At 41.5% G+C, this 7,816-nt stretch overlaps 1 non-coding gene across 1 annotated transcript; it reads right to left on the reverse strand.

The window, feature by feature from the left end:
* Positions 1-3,409: 3,409 nt before the first annotated feature.
* LOC130972471 (small nucleolar RNA R71) lies at positions 3,410-3,517 on the reverse strand. Its single transcript, XR_009083637.1, has one exon. It is a non-coding gene; the product is annotated as a small nucleolar RNA R71 (small nucleolar RNA).
* Positions 3,518-7,816: the final 4,299 nt, after the last annotated feature.

Raw genomic sequence — 7,816 nt, forward strand, 5'->3', positions numbered from 1 at the left:
GAATTAGATGGGGTTTTTCGGTGGGGGAAACTTTAGGAGCCTTGGGCATAGAACTACTCTCTGTATTTTACTTTCTCTGCAACTTCTAGTTTTACTTTCATGATGTATTCTCTATCTTTGTTTTTATTTTCCAGAGCTATGAACAACTAAACCTATTTCATTGGGTTAGGGAGCTCTGCTGCAATTTGATGGATCAATAGTAGTTTTCATTTTTCTTCTTCTATCTTTTCTCTTGATTTTACTAGAAAGCTTTCAATCTTCATCCAATTGGGTAGTTATCTTGGAAAAGAAACTATTCATATTTGGATCTCTTCGGAACCTTGGAAGAGGAATGAAGAGATCATGCTAGAAATGCTTTCTCATGCTGGACCAAATTGGGTTTGGATGGATATGTGACTATAATCCTACCAATACTTGATTTGGGAATGCATGTGGTATAATCAGTGACCATACTTCATCTCTTCTCATGAGCAATTGACCAAGGAATTGGCTATTGATCAAGATCTGAGAGATTGGATTACCAAGGAATTGGAATTCGATCACTTAAGATTGTCAAGGAGATCAATGAATGCATTGATTGAGGAAGAAATGAAAATGAATTTGATCCGGAGAATGCAATATCTCCTAAGCCCAACGAACTCCCCATTTCTGATCTTACCCATTCTCTTTACTTTCTGCCATTTACTTTTATGAGCATTTCCCCCATTCCCATTTAAGATTTTGCTATTTACCTTCCGCCATTTACATTCAGCTCTTTATTTCTAGCATTTACTTTTTCTGCTATTTACTTTTCCGCAATTTAAATTTTCTGCAAATCTCAAATCAAATTCTGGTTCGCTCAACTAGAACATTTCTCTAATTAAAGTTGCTTGATCAATCAATCTCTGTGGGATTCGACCTCACTCTATAGTGAGTTTTTACTTGACGACAATTCGGTACACTTGCCGAAGGAAATTTGTTACGAGACGAATTTTTCGTGCATCAAGTTTATGGCGCTATTGCCGTGGATTGATTTGTATCACGAAATTGTGATCACTACAACTTCGCACAACTAACCAGCAAGTGCACTGGTCGTCCAAGTAATACCTTACGCGAGTAAGGGTCGATCCCACGGAGATTGGTGGTATGAAGCAGCTATGGTCATCTTGTAAATCTCAGTCAGGCAGACTCAAATGTATAATGGTGATGAACGAAAATAACAAAGATAAAGATAGAGATACTTATGTATATCATTGGTGTAAGAGTTCAGACAAGTGTATGAAGATGCCTTCCCTTCCGTCTCTCTGCTTTCTTACTGTCTTCATCCAATCCTTTCTTACTCCTTTCCATGGCAAGCTTTGTAAGGTTTCACTGTTGTCAGCAGCTACCTCCCATCCGCGCAGTGAAAGCTAATGCACACACTCTGTCACAGTGCTGCCAATCACCGGTTTGGTTCCCTCCCTACCGGAATAGAATAACTCTTTTGCGTCTGTCACTAACGCCCAGTAGGTTACAGGTTTGAAGCACGTCACAGTCATTCAATCATTGAATCCTACTCAGAATACCACAGACAAGGTTAGACCTTCGGATTCTCTTGAATGCTGCCATCAGTTCTTGCCTATACCACGAAGACTCTGATCTCACGGAATGGTTGGCTCGTTTGTCAGGCGAGCACTCGGTTGTCAGGCGATCAACCATGCATCGTGCAATCAGGAATCCAAGAGATATTCACTAAGCCTCAGATGCTTGTAGAACAAGAATGGTTGTCAGTCACCTTGTTCATGGGTGAGAATGGTGATGGGCGTCAATCATCACCTTCATCATGTTGAAGAACAAGTGATATCTTGGATAAAGAACAAGCGGAATTGAATGGAAGAACAATAGTAATTGCATTAATACTCGAGGTACAGCAGAGCTCCACACCTTAATCTATGGTGTGTAGAAACTCCACCGTTGAAAATACATAAGAACAAGGTCTAGGCATGGCCGTGAGGCCAGCCTCCCAATGATCTAAGATTGCATACAACTCAAAGATAGCTACCCAGATCTGTCTAAGAACTAGATGTCCAAAGATTAAAATACAATAGTAAAAGGTCCTACTTATAGAAAATAGTAGCCTAAGGTGTACAAAGATGAGTAAATGACATAAAAATCCACTTCCGGGCCCACTTGGTGTGTGCTTGGGCTGAGCAATGAAGCATTTTCGTGTAGAGACTCTTCTTGGCGTTTAACTCCAGCTTTTATGCCAGTTTGGGCGTTTAACTCCCAATTAGGTGCCAGTTCCGGCGTTTAACGCTGGGAATTCTGAAGGTGACTTTGAACGCCGGTTTGGGCCATCAAATCTTGGGCAAAGTATGGACTATTATATATTGCTGGAAAGCCCAGGATGTCTACTTTCCAACGCCGTTGAGAGCGCGCCAATTGGGCTTCTGTAGCTCCAGAAAATCCACTTCGAGTGCAGGGAGGTCAGAATCCAACAGCATCTGCAGTCCTTTTCAGTCTCTGAATCAGATTTTTGCTCAGGTCCCTCAATTTCAGCCAGAAAATACCTGAAATCACAGAAAAACACACAAACTCATAGTAAAGTCCAGAAAAGTGAATTTTAATTAAAAACTAATAAAAATATAATAAAAACTAAACTAAAACTACTAAAAACATACTAAAAACAATGCCAAAAAGCATACAAATTATCCGCTCATCATTTAAGTTGTTTTTCTTCCCATCCCTTTAACCCTTTTACTCACCCACTAACTGTTTGATATATTACATCACTCACACTAATAGCATTTTTTTAACAAGAATAGTTTCTGCATTTATTTCCTTGCTTGTGCCGTGTTGATTGTATGACAGGGAGAAGAAGCGGGGCTTCAACTTCCTTTGATTCTGAACCTGAGAGGACTTTCCTTAGATTAAGGAGGAAAGCAAGAGGAAAAAGATAGTAGGTGCCGAAGAAGAGGAAGAGTACTTTGAACCCAACATGGAAGAGAATTTGGAGAACAATCATGAAGAAGAAGCTCATAATCATGCCAGAGAATGCCATACAAATCGGGCTGGGCATGAAAGGAGGGTCTTAGGATCCTATATCAATCCTAATCCAGAAAACTGTGGAAGTAGCATTCAGAAGCCCACCATACATGCCAACAATTTCGAGCTAAAACCTCAGCTCATCACCCTTGTGTAGAATAATTGTTCATTTGGAGGAGGTGTTCAAGAAGATCCTAATCAACACTTGACCACCTTCTTGAGGATTTGTGACACAGTGAAGTCTAATGGAGTCCACCCAGATGTCTATAGGCTGCTCTTGTTCCCTTTTTCACTCAGGGACAAGGCATCCAAATGGCTTGAATCCTTCCCAAAGGAAAGCTTAACTAATTGGGAAGAAGTGGTGAACAAGTTTTTAGCAAGATTTTATCCTCCTCAAAGGATCAATAGGCTAAGAATTGAGGTGCAGACTTTTAGACAACAAGATGGTGAGACACTTTATGAAGCATGGGAGAGATTCAAAGACTTGACAAGGAGATGCCCACCAGAGATGTTTAATGAGTGGGTTCAACTTCACATCTTCTATGAAGGTCTTTCCTATGAGTCAAAGAAGGCTGTAGATTATTCATCAGGAGGTTCTTTAAACAAGAAGAAAACCATTGAAGAAGCCATAGATGTCATTGAAACAGTTGCTGAGAATGACTACTTCTATGCCTCTGAAAGAAGTAACACTAGAGGAGTAATGGAGCTGAACCACATGGATGCACTGTTAGCCCAAAACAAGATGATCACCAAGCAGCTAGCAGATCTTACCAAGAAGGTGGAAGAGAACCAAGTTGCAGCAGCCATCACCTTATCACCAACTCAAGAAGGAGTAAACATAGGAGAAGAAAGTGATTGGGAGCAAGCCAACTATGTGGGAAACTCACCTAGACAAGTCCATGATCCATACTCCAAAACTTACAACTCTGGATGGAGAAATCACCCTAACTTTGGATGGGGAAATCAACAAGATCAAAGCCAAAATCAAAGACGTCCAAATCCCAGCAACATAGCTCACCAACATGCCACACCTAGACCATATCAACACTCACATAACAACCCATCTCAATACCTATACCAAAGCCAACCTAACCATTCTCATCCCTTCAATCTCAACTCACCATCACCTTCTGATGACAGACTCTCAAGGATTGAGAACTTACTTGAGGGTATATGCAAAGAGATTCAAGACAACAAGGTGTTCAAGGAGGAAGTGCAAGCCAACTTTAAGAACCAGGGAGACACCATCAAGCGGTTGGAATCTCAAGTAGGTTATCTCTCTAAGCACATTCCCAAACCTACAGATGGATTCCCAAGTGATACGGAGAAAAATCCGAGAGGAGAAACAAAGAAAGTAAGATGGGAAGATTGCAAGATGGTCACTATAAGTGGTCAGGAGACCAAGGACGAGCCAACCAAGCTGTCAGAACAACCTGAAGATACCTTAGCAGAAAAGCAGGAAAAAGATCACTAAGAACCCAAAATCTCACAACAGGAGTTGCTGAGACTCTATGCACCCTTCCCCCAATTAGTCAATGGTGCTGTGGAGAAGAGAATATACTCAAGGTTTCTTGATTTGTTTGCATCCCTCCATGTAAACATACCATTCATCAAGACCCTCCAACAAATGTCGGCATACATCAAGTATATGAAGGAGCTGCTTCCCAAGAAAAGCTCACTCAAGGGAGGCCAAACTATAGTGATGAATAAGGAGTGCAGTGCTCTCATTCAACCAGAGTTTCCTACAAAAAGAAAGGACCCAGGGAGTTTCTATATTCCCTGTGCCATAGGAGAAACCATGTTTGATAAAGGACTCTGCGATTTGGGAGCAAGCATCAACTTAATGCCCTTATCGCTTATCAAGAGGCTGCAGATCAATGAGATAATACCCACAGATGTAGTCATCATGCTGGCTGACAAAACTCAAAAACAAGCAATAGGAGTGGTGGAAAACGTGTTGGTAAAGGTTGGGAAATACTTCCTCCCAACAGACTTTGTCATATTGGACACGAAAGAGAGTCACACTCACCCAATCATATTGGGAAGACCATTCCTAGCTACAGCCAGAGCACTCATAAATGTGGAGCGAGGGGAGCTAATTCTGAGGATCCATGATGAACAGCTCACCTTCAATGTTTTTAAATGCTTACAAGAAACAGATCAAGAGAACTATGAACCAAGAAAAGATCAATGTGAGATACTAAAGGAAGAAACAAGCACTGAAGCACAACCAGCACATCTGGGAATCCCATTGATTGAGGAACAAGGCAAACAGCAATTGCCACATCTCAAAGAAAATCAGGAGGAACCTAAACCACCAGAATCATATGAGACCAGTAACCACATTTCCTTATAGGAGGAGGTCACAAAGAGTAAGACAACATCACAAGGAACAAAGAAGAAGGTACCAAGGAGGTGGAGGAATAGGAAAATCCCTACAGAGGACTTCTCCCCAGGGGATAAAGTAATCTCAGCTTACTTCCCAGACATCCCCCCTGATCTCCCCACTGTACCATCTCAATTACCTAAAGTCTTCACCATCAACAGAGTTCTCTCCTTGGAACATGTAGAGATCATTGATACAACCAATGGATATAGGTCTACTGCCAGACGAGAAGACTTGAAGCACTATCAACCTCCCTGATAAAGGAAAAACGTCAAGCTAGTGACGCTAAAGAAGCGCTTCATGGGAGGCAACCCATGTTTTATATGCTTTTAGAAAATAGTGAATAATTCAATATTCTTGAATTTCAAACCAACCTTGACTAACACCTGGTGAAATCCTTATTATGCAGTATATAGTGAAGAACAAGTTTGGTGTTCAAGGCATGCCAAGGGAGCATGAGTGCAATTCAGAGCATGCTATTCTTGGAGCCTTGAACAGAAATTTTTCATCACAGTGCTACAAACTAAGTTTGGTGTCATCCAAGGTGCCACCAAGGTGCATATAAGGATACACAGTTAGTTAGTTAGTTGGTGTTCATGAATAAGCAATCTAATTTTTTTTCCTTATTACTCTTGCCGAAAAGTTTAGCTTTTTCAATGATATTTAGTTTTTCTTTATTTTATTTTATAGGAAAAAGGAAAGGAGCATTTGAAGGGGATTGATTGGACAATTAAATGAGGAAGGTTTGGACACCACGAAAGGAGGGTACTATACACGTGCCTCAAGGGGGGATACATTGGAAAATGTTGCCATGCAACATTTAAAAGGATGAGACCATTGAAGACTGGACAAAAATTCTTCATAAAGTTAATGATCCTTGTCCTTTCTCCATGCTAAACCCCATCCGTCCATCTCACACTCAAATCATCTATCCAAACCCTTCATTTACCCATCACGTCCTTATATAAGTAGCTCTCCGTCCATACCCCTTTCACATTCCAAATTCCCCTCTTTTGTGCTTTTCCTTTTCGGAACTCAGCATCAAAAACACCCTCTCCTACTCTATTTCAACCTCGCGAATAATCATTATCCTTCCACAAACTTCACCACCTTCACACATTAACTCCCAATCATGGCATCTCTAAGCTCTAAAAGAAGAAAGGGAAAGGAACCTATGGAGCAACGCCCGTATGATGAAAAGAAATTTATAAGCTTTCACCATGCGTTGCAGTACGGGTGGATGGTTGATAAGGAAATAATTTATGAACTTGGATTTTAAGTCAGAAAAATTGAGTGCCCAGAGATCACAAAGACGGTAGAAAAGAGAAGATGGGAGCTCCTCACTGATCCAGTTGTTAAGGTAAATGCAAATCTTATAAGAGAATTCTATGCAAATGCGGTCCGATATGATAAGGCAGATGAGTCCTATACAAGCTTTGTAAGGGGAAAGACTGTGGATTTCAGTCCCATGAGTGTCATGAGGGCATTAAAGCTACGGTCCATACTGTTCGAAGAGGAGAGTTATCATTCAAGAATGGACAACAGCCCCAATTATGACCAGATTGTGCAAGATATTTGTGTACCAGGCGCTGACTGGGAAAGATATGTGGATAGGAGACCAAGGTTCACAAGAGAGGAGACCTCACCCCGGAAGCAAAAGGATGGTTCGAAATTGTAAGGAGATCCATCCTCCCAGCAAGAAACAACTCGGAGGTGAATCTCAAGAGAGCCACAATGGTGCACTGTATACTTAAAGGAGGAGAGATCAAGGTTCATGAACTTATAGCCGCAGGCATTAGAAAGATGGCAGAGAAAAGCGACTCAAGAGGAAAGTTAGGTTACCCCAGCACTATTTACCGACTATGCGACAAAGCTGGGGTGGTGTTTGAAGATAAGGACCCCGTGTGGATAAAAAAGGGCATTCCAATAACCGTTCGACGGATGCATGCTGCCGCATCCCCCCTGCCTCAACGGAAGCAAAGGAAGAGGCTAGCCCCTCAAGTAGTAGAAGGACAAGTCTTAGAGGGGCAAGCACCAGCCACTTTGGATATGCACTAACTACAGAAAGCCATTGATGGCCTATCTAGACAACATTTGGAAAGCTAAGGAGCACAGAAAGAGCTTCAACTACAGATGATGGGGCAGCAAGAGGAATCACTCTCAAGATGGATGACTCAACAAGGGGAGTGGCAAAAGCAGATGATGGAGCAGCAACTGAATCAAGGACAACAATGGAGTAAAACCTTCCACAGGATAGAACAAAGGCAAAATGAACAACAAGGATCCATCCAGAAACTAATCAACATCCAAGCACATCAAGGTGCACATATACATGAGATGCATCGAAAACAAATAGAATAAGCAGAACTATTGGACGAGCAAAGGGCATTCGCAGAAGGAGTTTACATGAGCGAGACTGGGCATCAT

This window comes from Arachis stenosperma, chromosome 3 (genome assembly GCF_014773155.1).
Source record: "Arachis stenosperma cultivar V10309 chromosome 3, arast.V10309.gnm1.PFL2, whole genome shotgun sequence".
Taxonomy (NCBI): domain Eukaryota; kingdom Viridiplantae; phylum Streptophyta; class Magnoliopsida; order Fabales; family Fabaceae; genus Arachis; species Arachis stenosperma.